Here is a 14,340-nt window from a genome sequence, read left to right as displayed (position 1 = left end):
AAGGGAATCCCTGCATTTCACTTCCATGGCTTTTTTATTTTTTTAAGCTTCAGTGGGTATCTGACAGTAGTACCAGGAAAAGAATTGTGCTCCTGGTCATGGTCTTATATTCTCAGAACTCCTCTGACCTCCTCTCCCTGACAGTACCCACATTAGATTTCATCATCACCCATTGTGGGTGGCAGGTATTTCTGTCCTTTAACCAAATACCTTTCAGTGTTGATACACTCAGACAATGAACCCTATTGCCATCTCTGGGGTGTTTGGTGTTTCAGTAGGGGGAATTGCCACTGTGTTGACCATGGTCTCACTCTGCATGAATTTTAGTCCAAACTACTGGGCGTTGACTAACAGGGTAGGACATCTGAACATCTCCTATCAAGTTCTTTCGGTTATTTAATTTTCAATCTGACTTATGAAAACAAAAGACTGAGGGATCTAAAGCCAAGTTGCACCTTGTAAAACTGACAATAATGGTGGAGAAGCTATCTCTGTGGTCATTATGAGCATGTGTAGGTAGACAGAGCAAACACCTGGCTGCTTTCATCTCCTGGTGTCTATAGAGTGATGGGAGAGCTGAGATTCACTTAGGAGGCATCTAATGCCTGTACCAGACTGTTTGTGGTGTCACTTGTTTCCAGGCATGCTCTCCTTCTCTTAGAGCTGAGGGTGTTCTCCCAGGACACTCTGCATTCTCTTTGGACAATTTACTTATGTTCTTCTGCCTACAGTGGCTGGCAGACAGTCATCATGCCCTGCAAATCTCTTAAACAAGAAAGAGGCCATGAAGGAGGAAAAGAGTCTGACCAAAGAGCTGGAGCTCAGTACCCAGGAGAGAAACGAGCTGAGAGACCGCTTGATCTATGTCACAGAGGGATCCATGAACAAGAGGTACTCATTGCTCCAAACACTTTGGTGTCAGTCTGACATCTACAATGTCACCCTCATCTTATCCTTTTAAGGTTGTGAGTTCTGGGAAGCAGTACCTCCACAGAGTCCATGTGCCCAACTTTATGTCCCTAAGTGCTTCTTAGAGGATAGGCTGAACATGAAGCTTGGTCAGGAGCGAGAAGGGAAATGGACTCTTTTGCTTCCTCCAATTGAAATGTCGAACTTGTGGTCTGAGTAAAGTATTCTGGATGGAGGCAGTGTCTAGTGAATGCGCAGCATGCATTTGGAAAGTCCTCAACAGATGCAGTGAGTTTGTGGTGACGCTTTGTACTTACCTGGCTCTTAATTGAAGGCTGGAAGGTCCTAGCAGCAGCTGGTCCCACACTGTTCATCTCAGTGCTTGACTAGAAGGCCTGAAGCTTATGCCTGTTCCTCTTTGTCTGTGTGCCTTATACTCTTGAGTCAGTAATGCTGAATGAATGTCTTCTTATTCTGATTGTTCTCTCTCCAATGCTGTATCTCTCTCTTTCTCATTCTCTGATTCTGTTTCCTTTTCCTTGTCTGTGTGCTTGTGTGTGTCCACATGCATATGGATGTGCAGACATACAGTAGGTATATATTTCCTTCCACTCTTTGGGAACTAGGGTTCTGTGTTTTGTCCTGTGGCTTGACCTGTATAGCAGTTTAAATGTGAAGGGAGTCCTGAGGTCCGGGAGCCCCTACTGTAAGCAGCACTGTTCATTGCCTGTGTGGTGCCATTTGTCTGTACATTTGTATCTCTTTGGCAGACTAGAAAACTGTGTTGATGTCTGGTCTCATCCTCAGAATTATGTGTAATGAATATCTCTACACTATTAGTTATCCAGGATTTAGAGTCCCTGTTTTGAAAGTAGGAAATATATAATCACAGGTTTCTGGTGGTCAAGGACCTGTGGCCTAGTCTCTTTAGAGGATAAGCTGCTAGACCTCGAAGTCAGGCCAGCTGAGTGAACACAGGGAGCCAGGGTACCCTCCATCTGGATGCCAAACTTCTGCTGTCCAGGATAACAAGTTTCCAAAGGTGGAGAAGATGCAAGTATGTAGAAGGAAGAAATTGGCCTTCCAGGACTGGGGTAGGACAGGACCCAGCCTGAGTTCATGTGTTCCTAAAAGCCCATGTTCATTGAGTTCTGTCTTCCTGGGGCCAGAGCCTATTACAGGCCAAATCCACTGTATGAAAAATTGAAGTTAAAGGAGAAGCTGGTCATGTCATTCCTGAACAAATTAGAGACAGAGAACATTGACTCCTGTAAGAACTTCCAGGAGCACAAGAAGAAGATTAACTTCTACAGGTAAGTACAGGTCATGGAGGCTACCACTTGTGCAATGGCCATTTCTGTATTCCTTTGATTCTGGAATGGAGAGTCTGCAGCTCTGGTCTCTCCCTTCGGTCTCTTAACCATCAGTGTACCTTGGGCCCTTTGGCCTCAGGTTTCTTCAATCTGCAAGAGAAAGTTAGCCCTCCCATGGTTATCCAGGCATCCTGAGGAGCCTCTAAGATAACAAAATGAGAAGGTTCCTTTGCAGTACTGGACCTCTGGGGCTCAGGCAGTGTTTTACAGATGTGAGTGTGATGGAACACATGGGTAGAATTCCCTCCCCTTAGTTCTCCTGAACTCCACTGAGGGTATTTGCACCCTACTAATTGAAGTTGCTGCAATACACTGGGCTCCCATGGAGATACCTCTTTCTTTGGGAGAGGCAGATAGATGGAGATACCTCTTTCTTTTGGAGAAACATGGAGCCTTATTGGAGCTTGGACTGCAGACATGATTAGTTCTTACCTGCATTGGCTGTTTGCTGTTTGTGCAGCTGTCATGGATATATTGAAATGTATTGCTCTATGTCTTCATGGGAACCTGGATCCTGGTGGGGTAATGGCACCTATAAGTAGGAATGGCAGGAGGAGTCTGCAGGATCTTAATATGCAGAGTGTGTTTCCAAAAACCTGCACAATCGGCTCCTGTTGCAGTCCTCTGTTTTAAAGAAGTCATTGGTCCAAGTGAAGCAGGAATACAAGGAAGTGAAGGCTGATTGGTACCTCCTCCAACAGTACTTGACTGAGATGAACCTGACGGTTGAAGATGAACAGGAGAAGACCAACAACCTCCAGAAACAGCAACATCAGGTAGGGACAAGCAGCTTATTCAGACTAACACTGTCTGTCATCATTTGCCTATTGGATCCATCTTTGCATTCATCCACCATCTTTTAAATCCACACTCCCAAACAGCCACCCACTTCATGGAATACAGTTCATTACTTTGTCTATGCACAAGTATTCTGGGAACTTCAACTCTTGGGAGACACTGAATTATTGGCAAGTGTACCTTGCTACTCTGCTTGAAGCTGCAGTCTAGAAAGGGTAACAGATGAATGACAAGTCACACTCTTGCATGTCCTCATGATAGGAGGGTTGCTAAGCAGAGCTTTGAGAAAGTTCTATGTCTTGTGACAGGAGTTGTGCAGGGGCATGTGACCTCCCAGGTAGGCATCACTTGCAGGGAGTAAAGCCAAATGCAACTATCAAATGAGTGCTTCTCACTGTCAGTGGTCTGGGTGGCATGTGGCCTTCTCCTTTCTCCTGCAGCCCAATGAGGTCTCTTCCCATTGGCCAGGTCTTGGTTTGCACTGATAGAAGTCTGAGTGGCAGCTTGTCAGCCCATGTGTTTGTGAGCTTTGCTTGCTATTTTGCCCTGCTTGCAGATTTAGCAGCAAGGGTTTCAGTTAAAAGATCAATGTTGAAGTCTAGTTGAGGTGGTGGGAGGCAGCAGCTGACATCTGACATGCATGTCCCCACCAAGCCTGTGTCTTAATAACTGCCTTCCTCTCCCAGGTCTCAGAAGCTGCAAGAGAGCTGGAATTGGCCACATCCCAGCAGGAGAGCCTCCTGCAGAATGAGTTGCCACCTCAGGAGCCCCCTGCTGAGCTCCCTCCTCAACAGCCACAGACTTCTTTGGATGAATCTCCTTCCTCATAGATCATTTCCACAGTGTGAATGGGCCCAAACTATGTAGCCAGTGAGACAGCCAGGCTGATTCAGGGTCTTTTTCTCTTTCCTGTGTGACCCCTTGAGAGAGAACTGAGGTGATTGCAGTACCAGCAAGTGCTCAAGAGGAGAAACTGGCTCTAGTCTGTGCTGCTCAATGTGCAGTGGGGAAATGTCACTTCACAATTTTTTCTGTTAGAGTTCCATTGAAATTTTCTTTTGCATGGTTTTGTTTTTTCTTACGTTATTGAGATATTATTACATGTTCTTGTTATTGATTTTGATTTTGCTAATGATTTTCACAGTTTATATTAACTTTCATATTAAAACTTGTTATGTAAAATTGATTTCTTATGAATAAAAAGTTGATCTCTAATTCTTGACTCTGTTTTTTTAATTTTGTTTAACCTTTCTTTTACACTCCATATTTTATCCCTCTCCATGTTCACCCTCTGATGGATTAACATACTGTTCTGCTCCCCATCTGTCTCCCGGAAAAGGTTCCCAAGGTCCCTCCTAAACCCCAACTCCACCAATCCTTGCCATTCTTTGGAGTCCTTTGAGTGTTAGGTCCACTTTCTCTGACTGAATCCAGACCTGGAAGTCCACTTTCTGTATATGTGTTGGGGGCCTCACATCAGCATGCTTATACTGGCCGATTGGTGGTCCAGTGTCTCAGAGATCCCTGGCGTCCAGGTTATTTGCGACTGCTGGTCCTCCTACAAGGTTACCCTACTCCTCAGCTTCTTCCAGCTTTTCACTAAGTCAACTACAGGGGTCAACAGCTTCTGGTCACTGGTTGAGTGTAAATATCTGCAACTGAGACTTCTGGTTGCTTGTTTGGTCTTTCAGAGGGCAGTCATGATAGACCCTGTTTTGTGAGCACTCTATAGCCACAGTAATAGTGTCAGCTCTCTGGTCCTCCTCTTCAGCTGGGGCCTCCTTGCGGTTGTTGCTGGACCTTCAGCCAGACTGATGAGCATCTCAGGCTAGAACTCTGTCTGGGCTGCCTGGCTCTGGACTGATGGTTGTCTCCCGATTTCTCCTTGCCTGCACATGCCTATGTTGCCCCATTCAGAAGATTTCTGTCTAAGGCTCATTTCTAACCACAGTCCATTGTAACAGGCAGGGTTTCTTGTCTGCAGCTTGCTTCCCACCACTGATTCCAATCTAGCCCTACACAGAACAAGGTCATTTCAGGATTGCTTTTTACAGGGTGCTTTAGTATCTTCTTTCCCTCTTAGATACTTTCTTAATTTACATTTCAAATATTATCCGCATTCCGAGGGTCTTCCTGGCTTTCTGGTTGAGACTCATTTCCTCCTGTATCGTTCTCAGGCAGTGGTTCATATTCTGAATGGTCCGGAGCCAGAGTGCTCATGTCTGTCTGCTCTGCTTCCCGTGCGTCCTGGAGCACTGCATTCTCACGACTTTTGTCACCATCACCATTGGCATCCAATCCCTGCTGGTCGCAGCCTGTAGGATGACCAGGAGCCTCTTCCCACGCAGCATTCACACCAACATCAGCACTACTTGCTTCCAAATGGAACATATGAGTCCCCCATACTTTTGCATTAGGGTTTAGCTCTGAAACCTTAGTTGTTGGGACCCGAGTCAAAGCTGGGAGGGAACTTGTTTGACAAGTGGCTTGTGATATAGGACCATTCATCAGATGAGAGCTGTCCTTGCCCTCCTGGACTCGCTGTGCCTGCGGTTCTGCCACAACTTTAGCTTCCTGATCAGAAGTCATGGGCTCCACTGGAAAAGTATAATGCTAACCTCAGGACTCTGTCAGCCTCCCGCCCTGCCTGACCAGCAGGCTGCGGGCTCCTTGCCACAGCCCAGGTGCCTGGAGACAGCGCAAAACATGCAGGGATGGCCGAGGAGGGAGAAGGCAAGAAAAGGCAGCATGTCCGGGTAGGGCTGGAGACAGCAAAGAAGAGCTAGCTCGAGATGGCTTGGCAGCGATGGCAGCTGATCCTTCCTTTTTTGGGCCTCGAGACTCCAGATCCCAAATGCTCCTTCCCGGACTTTGAATTTTATAGTCATTTCAAAGTATTAATTGACAATCTCTGACTGCAGGAGACCACTGCATCTTCTTTGGTCTCCTTAAATATATTTTATTTCAATGTCTTTAAAGTTCACTATAGTGGATGTGCATTCCTCGTTTTATTCTGACTACTAGGTTGTTCTTCAACATAACCCACTCCTTAACTTGTATTAATTTTCATAAAGTGCTTACTCATTATATAATGTCATCCCAGTAATTCTCCATATACCTATCTATTTTAAAAGGAGACATTTCTAGTAATGGTCAAAATCCTTTCGGTACCCACAATTCCAAATCATTTGGAGTTGCCTTCATAAGTAATGATTAGGTCAGATACTCACTGATGTCTAGGGAGGGAAAGAAAATGAAGAGAAACAGACAACATACACAACTTGTGAAGTAATAATAGATCTTTTTGGCAATTGCTATGATATTTTTCTTTTGTTGAAAATCGATTCTTTTCTCATACCATTTATCCTGATTATAGCCTGCACTACCTTCCTCCTATCAGTTCCTCTCCACCTCCTCTACCTCCCTGATTCATAACTTTCTGCCACTTATGAGAAAAGAACAGACTTCAAAGAATGAGCTTCCAAACGTGACAAAATAAGATATAGGAAGATGAAGAAAAAGGTATGATACTGAAGATGAACACACTAACCCAACAGAAGATAAAGGGTTTCTAGATCAGGCACAAGAGTCAGTGACACACTGTTCAGTATCCCATAAAAATGTTAAGCTAATAGGGAAAACAAAGATGCAGAAGACCTGGTATAGGCCCATATTGGCCATGTACTTGATTTTCAGTCTGGATGAGCTCCTATGGCCATTGCTTAGTTAATTCAGAGAGCCTAGTTCCCGAGGTGTCCTTTGTCCTCTTTTAGAGTCACTGTGCCTCCTGTTCTACAGGAGTATCTTATGGAGGTGACTGAAGCCTGGAGGGAAACAGTGACAGCCATGGGGAGAGGATGAGTGGTAGGAAAACATCAGGGAAGAAGTTGAGTTAAGTTGTGAGGGCTAGATGAAACACTGCCCCAGCCAAAAGCCAACAGCATTAGACTATATAGATGTCTGTGTCTCATTATTAGTAAAAATCCATCAGGACCTCAAAAGCCTTGCTATAATCCCTGAGCTCTGAGTAGAAGGAAGTGATAGAGAAAATCTCTGCAAAATGTCTGGTTGTGTGTCTCTGCATCTGTTCACATCTGCTACTAGAGGAACACTTCTGATGATGAATAGAGAGGACACTGATATTTGATCAGAACTGAATTTCTTTAGAAATTATTTGACTTTCTTTTTTTAAAGATCACCAATGTTTTTGTCTATTCCAGGTCTCTAGGCTACCTAGTCTCTGATTCTTAGTTCCCCAAGTATTGTTAGAAATGGGTTCGATCTAGTAGGATAGGCTATAAGTTAAAACAGTCATTGGTTGGCTACTCCCAAAAATTCCGGGTCACCATTGCCCTAGCATAGACAGATTGCATAGGCTAAACATACTGTAGGTCAAAGATTTTGTTACTGAGTTTGATGTTTCTCCTTTAATAGCCTGCAGGGTATCATCCCTCACAAAACTCTAGAATTTAGGGAAAAACCTCCATGTAGGCACCAGCTGACTTCTCCATGTTCAGTGAATTGTGTGGTTGTTGTCATGAGCTATGGGCCCATTGTCAGTTTGCAGATAGCATCCCTCTGTCCCAGCACCAGTCTGAGGTGTTGGATGATCTCCACGGGACTCTCTTGCTAAAAACTCAAATAAAGGCAACTAAGTTCTGCCACTGCATACTTTTCATGACTAGAAGAGATGACAGTTGAGACTCTGTATTCCCCAATACTAAAACTCCTCATCAGAAACACCATCATATTGTAAAGAATATTTCCGCTGTATTAGGTTTATAATTCCCCAAATGGTTCCCCAATTCTAAGTATCTCCACTCCATCTCACCACTTGCATCATCCTCCTTCTCCATCACATCTCCACCTGTCCCTGCTAAGCTGACAAAATCTACTTAACTTCTTCCAACCAGTAAAAATCACAAGACCTTCTACACCTCTGTTTCTCAACTTCCTAATGCTGTGACCATTTATTTAATATAGTTCCTTATGTTGTGGTAACTCCCATCGTTAAAATTGTTTTATTCTTACTTCTTAGCTGTAATTTTGCTACTGTTAGGAATTATAATGGAAATAGCTCATACACAGGATATCTGATATGTAATCACTGTGAACTAGCCATTTAACCTCAGTGTGGTATGTCTGTAGAAGTAAATATTTGAGGGTGTGGTCTATGTCCCCTTGTTTCCAAATAACTGCAGTGCAATTTTATGTCTGTTATGATGATTTCTCTGTAAATATAAAACTGCTCTGAAATAAAATTGTATTTTAAAGACACATTTTTTTTTAACTCTACCTAAAGGCCCTGATGTCTGTGCCCAGGTCTAATAGATAGACAGAGAGATTTCTCCTTATAATGTGCAGCCCCTCCTCTTTCTGGTTCCTCTCCCAGTATTGCATCCATCACATAAGCAGTTTTTCACTCAGCTCCTGTTGACTCTCCATAACCACTGGAAAGCTCCTGTCTGTCTCTTTAAAACAGACGCAGTGGTTCAGGTTCTGCATCACAGTCTAATCCCTTGGTGGTTCCTGTGACTTATTTTCTCCATTGGGACATCTACAACTTCAATTCTAGGACAAGCTTCTCACAGTCTAAGCTCTACATTTCATTCAATAAAGCCCTTTGGGGCCAGAGCTGAGCTGCTAGCAGCAGTAGAGCAATGCCAAGAGGCCGACTCTGAATCAGAGTGAAGGAAATCAATACCAGGGAGAGCTGGGTGTACATGTGCTCAGCCCTCAGCATCAGAGTTCTGAAGCACTAATGGCATCCAGATGCATACCACCGGGGACCAAGTCTCTAAGCAGACTTCTCTTTTACCACTAAGCCATTTGGGTTTGGGTTGTTTTTCTCTTGCTTTTGTTTAGTTGGTTCTTCACTAATGGAAAAGCAGACCATGCATGCAGGAAAAGCCTGTCCTTGATATTTAACTCACACTCAAGTTAATTTGTACTCAGAGCCAAACAGACCTTGATCTTCATTTATTATTCAATAAGACGAATACAAGCAGCCTGGAGTTGGTTTTCAGACACAAACATACAGGAAAAGACCCATGAATCTGAGCTATTATAATTCTATTCTTCCTACAAGGGATGCAATGATGGAGCAAGTAGCAGGCAGAAAATCAGTACAGCATCATCCTCTCGTCACCAGGCTTAGAGTCAGCCTTTGCTCAGCTCAGAATGCAGAGGGAGATGGATCTACCTCACAAATATTTACTGAAAGGGGGCCTTTTTACTTTGCAAATTATTGATTTTAAAAGTATCTGGGAGCTAAGAGGAGGAAAGCCCATGAAATTCTCATATTGTATGCTCAGCACAAAAGTTCATCATGGAAAGAAGTGAACTTCCAGCACCAAACTGAAGCCCCCAGAGGACCAAACAGAAACTCTGAAAACCTGGGAAAAGGAGCGAAAGCTCATGAAAGAATTTTTACAAGGGGTGTGTTTCTGTGTGTCTATCTGTGTGGGTCTGTGTGAGAATCTTTGTGTGTATATCTGTTTGTGTGTTTGTATATGTCTGTTTGTGTGTGTCTGTATATGTGTCTCTGTGTGTCTATGTATATGTCTGTGACTCTACATGTTTGTTGCATATGTGTGTCTATATGTGTGTCTGTGTATGTGGATGTCTGCATATCTGTGTCTCTGTGTGTCTGTGATTCTGTACATCTGTGTGTGTGTGATTCTATGTGTCTGTGTATGTGTATATACACCTGTGTATGTCTGTGAGTGTGTGTGTGTATGTGTGTGTGTGTGTGTGTGTGTGTGTGTGTGTGTAACTGTGTGTGTATATATCCCATGAATCTTCATGGAAATATAGTGTTTCCATTTATAATAGGTAATTATTAGTGGCAACCCAATCCATAAATACATACTCCTCTACTTTTTAATAATATAAGCATGCAATCAATTGTTCTTTTACGTGCTGACTATGTGCCAGGCTCAATGATAAAGACTCTCACTCATAAGCTCAATGAAACCTCACAAAAAGTAAAAAAGCAATACAGTACATATTAATTTTATCTCAATTTGATAGCCAATGATAGTTATCCCAGTGAGTTCAGGAAGAGTAAATAATCTCTCTGAATTTCACTACAAGTTAGGAAGAAAACTGGGATTTGAACAATGCTAAGCATTTTCTTCATCCATTGCCCACACAATGCTAGAGTATTCCTAGTATCCTTTAACAGCTATTAGGAGCACATATATAAAGTTTAGGGGGTTTGAAGAATCTGAGCGTTCGTGTGTGTGTGTGTGTGTGTGTGAGAGAGAGTGTGTGTGTGTGTTTTGCTGGTTTGCTTTGGGTTTGGGTTTAGTGTTTAGGTATAGTCAGGTGCCCTTAACTGGTCTAGTACTTGTTATGTAGGCCATGCTGGCCTCAGAATCATGACAAGCTTCCTGCCTCAGCCTCCCAAGTACTAGCATTACAGAAAGCACCATTTCACCAGGCACAAATCTGCTGTAAAAATATTTTCCTCATTAGCAGAAAATGAACATAAGTAGTGAATACCTATGTAGCCCATAATTCTATGTCACTGTCACCTCAAATACTTGTTAGGAACTCTAAAAGAAGAACTTATGATTCACAGGAAACTTCTGTATAAAGTTACTCTAAATCTACAGAAAGCTTAGAACAATTTCACCACTTGACTCTCAAACATGGAACACTTTAGATCCTTTATAAGAGAAGCAAGGGATGTAGCTCAATGGGTAGAGCTAGTCTTGTATGCACAAGAGCATGGGTTCAAGTCCCAGCACCACAGAAAAGGCAGAGCACAAGAGCACTGGAAGAGCTTGGAACTACAGGCTTCTAGATTCCACACCTAGAGACCCCTGCTCTCACTGGGGATAAGGAGAAAAAGAATCTGTTCCCAGTGAGTTCTCATGTCCTGTTGCTGCTGATGCTGATCTAGGCCCAGAACTGGAGATGCACTCTGGTAGACTCTATAAATATCATCTGCATGATTTGGATTTAGACAGATAAAACCTGCTAAGCTCTGAATAAATTCCAGAAATGCAAAAATTCCAGTTTCCAGAGTCAAGTCTGGCTTCAGGGGCATGTGACCAGTGCAGCTAGCTGTATAGGGCCCCATCCAGAGAAAGGTCCTACACTAACAGCTGAAAGCTGAAGTCACCATCTCAAAATTCTTATACTGGCCATGATGTGTACATCTGTGGGCTGTAGATGAGTCAATGTGAAGATGAATCATAGGAGGTGTGAGGATTTAGCATCGTCCTGTCTCCTGCCAGCTTCTTCCCTTCCTGAGATGAACTTTCAGTCTCTACAATTCTGTCCCTTGTCACATCAGCAAACCTGAGTTCACCCTCCTAAAGCCCATTCCAAAACTGCTACCAGCTGGAGCAGCACCCAGTTGTGTTGAGGGAAATGTTAGATCCACATTCCTTTGCCCTCCATAGTAGCCTAAACACTAACACAGGAAGGGTCGGAGTTGAGCATGAGTTTCAGAACATCTCTGATCGAGCAAGGTGGTAGTCATCCCCCGTCTGGATGGGAGCACCACACTTCATTCTAAAAATTACCAAGATCACAGTACTCTGCCATCTAGAGATGGAGATGCCAGTGTGAAAGGCCCCTGGCTTTCTTCCAAATTCTAATTGTCCCAATGTTTTGGTTTACCCCAGACCCTAAAGGATGAACAACTAGAGTTGAACAGTTCTTCTGAATGAAAATATTGCACCAATTTTGTAAATAAGCTAAGAAATACAACATTTCAAGGACCTTTTCTTTAATTGAAGTGATTGCAAATAAAATAAATATTTGAAAGACTCAAATAAAACCTCTAATAAGGACATTATATTGATCTTATCCTCCTTCACTATAACCCACTCATTTATAGTGTGTTTAACTGTCTACAAGTATACTGTATACATGTATCTTCATGGTTTGAAGAATTAACTGAACTAGTATTTTTCAAACAATTGTAGGCCACATTAGATCACCTGGACATTTTGTTAGAATGTAGATTATGGTTAAATAGTCCTGGAGTATAATTGAAGACTGCCTTTCCAAAAAGCTTCCTAGTTATGATGATGTTATCAGTCAAGTCCAATAGATATTTGTATTTAAAATACAGTCAGAGATGTGGTATGATATGCCCACAGATGCAACAGTGGCACAAATGTATTGTGAGTAACCAAAGCAACACGGTCCAGTACTGTTAATTGGCCCAAAACCCATGGCCATATATATAGGCCATGGGCCTTAGGAGAGACCTTCTCATCATTGTGTAGCTAAATGGAAATAATATTAAAATGCATCATAAATACTTATCCTTATAGTCCCAGAATCATGTAACTCTCAATCTTCATCAGAGAAGTTTCTTTTGCATAGATGGTGATTAATATAGATACTCATTGCTGGTCAAAGTGAAGAGAATAAGAAAGAGATTATAGAAAAAGTGGGGCAAGTGTAAGGGTCAGATATAGGAGAGCACTATTATGGAAAAGTGTTTTCTGGTCATGAAAAAGACAATGCACACATCAGATCACAGAAGCTATTACTATGCACAAACTCATGATCAAACCAGATAACATTCCAGCATCAATGGGCTCACAAAGTCCCAGCCTAGCTGAGAATTATGACAAGCTATAGCTGCTGAGAAATGGAGAACAAGTTTACTTCAGATGCAGCCACTGATAGACTGCCCATGTTCCAGTGAACTGCCCTATATCCATGAAGGATACTGGCCACATTAAGTGGACTCAATGAGTTATGAAATCATCACATGAAGTTGGGAGAGAAAAGTGGTAGGGAGTATGGGAAAAGATGGAAGGGAAGGGATAAGGGATAGATTTGATCAAAATACATTATATGCATGTATGAAATTTAAAATAGTCTTTTAAATTGTGAAACAATGACAAAATATGGTCTTTACATTCTCAATTCTTCAAAGTCAGAAAAGCAGGCCATCCAGCCCCACCCTAGACCTATAGTGATATGTAGAGTAAGCCTTGATGTCTGGCTGTAGCTGAAAGCCTTTGTGCCTGGCTTGAGGGGAAAGTTTTAGCAAAGCCTTTGCTATATTTGTGTCAATCATCAGAGGCTAAGAATTGTTCTTGAGACTTTGAATCTTGAAGAAATGTTGTCTCTGTAGAGAATCTGCTATTGGTGTTACATGAGAATTTACTGCTGCACCAACCTTGGTGCTAAAACACTCCTGGCAAACCTGGAGTTCTTACTTTGGATTATGGGTAGCCATAGTCAAAAGGGACTGAGATTTGTATGGGTTGTCTTCTCTCACTGGCAGCAAGGGCAAGATGACATTGGTCATTGGAACCTTTCTCAGCCCCAATTAACTTTGTATAATGTCTGAATAAAGTAAGTAGACTGAGCCAGCTGGGTGTCAGTCTTTCCCAAGAAGGATCCTTCAGAAAATGAAGGCTTGGCATCTTGGTAAATTTCTCTCTTCTGCAGTACATAAAACCAACATCAATCAATAGAGCATGTACATTTCAACAGAATCACTGAGAGATTCATAAGTACATCGAAGTCTGAGTATTATCCTAGACCTCTGACTCCTTCTCTTTCCATTTTATCTGACTCCCCAAGCCACAAAATGAAGATCTGTCATTTAGAATAACTAATGTTGGTCCTGAGTTTATCACAAATGGCCCAGAATAGCAGAATATGGGGTTATATGCAAACTCACCAGTACCTTTGAATTTCGAAAATTATGTGTAGTGCCATGAATAATACAGCACTTGCCAAGTGTAAGGAGAGATTGTAGGGAGACATAGAGTACACTTGTGTCAAATTAAAATCTGCCTAGTCCACTGGGATTTCACTGCGGGTTGCTGCAAATGACTCATAGACTTAGATAATAGGAAAATGAAATGAGAGTCCTACAACTTCTCCAGTTCAGTATAGGCAGGGACATTCACTCTGCTTGCTTCTAGAAAGAAGGTAGCATAGCAGTAGCAGCACACAAAGACTCCAAAGATAAGATAGGCTGTCTGAGTTCAAATTGTATTTATGTCTCCCATGAGCTGTATGGCCTTTGGAAAATTCCTTAGCTTCCCCATGCTCTGCTGCCTCATTTAAATCAGGTGCAATGAGAGGACTTTCTCTGTGAGGACTTATGAATATTAATGTCATAAAGCTCTTCGAATCATGCCTTGCACACAGCAAGCTCTGCAATGATGTCTCAATACAAATTTTTTAAGTTCTCCTTTCCAGAGCCCTAGGAGTTGTCTTACTTGCCTTTGTATGTCAGCTGCAGTAGGACTAGAACATATTCTGCCTT

General features: G+C 42.5%; 1 pseudogene; it reads left to right on the top strand.

Annotated features, from left to right (window-relative positions):
- Positions 1 to 731: 731 nt before the first annotated feature.
- On the top strand, positions 732 to 3,943 carry LOC114640469 (annotated as a pseudogene).
- The last annotated feature ends 10,397 nt before the right edge of the window (positions 3,944 to 14,340 follow it).

Source organism: Grammomys surdaster, unplaced genomic scaffold, assembly GCF_004785775.1.
Source record: "Grammomys surdaster isolate TR1022 unplaced genomic scaffold, NIH_TR_1.0 125823, whole genome shotgun sequence".
In the NCBI taxonomy this organism is placed as follows: Eukaryota; Metazoa; Chordata; class Mammalia; order Rodentia; family Muridae; genus Grammomys; species Grammomys surdaster.
The sequence above is the reverse complement of the archived record's forward strand: the minus strand, read 5'-3'. Positions and strand labels throughout refer to the sequence as shown.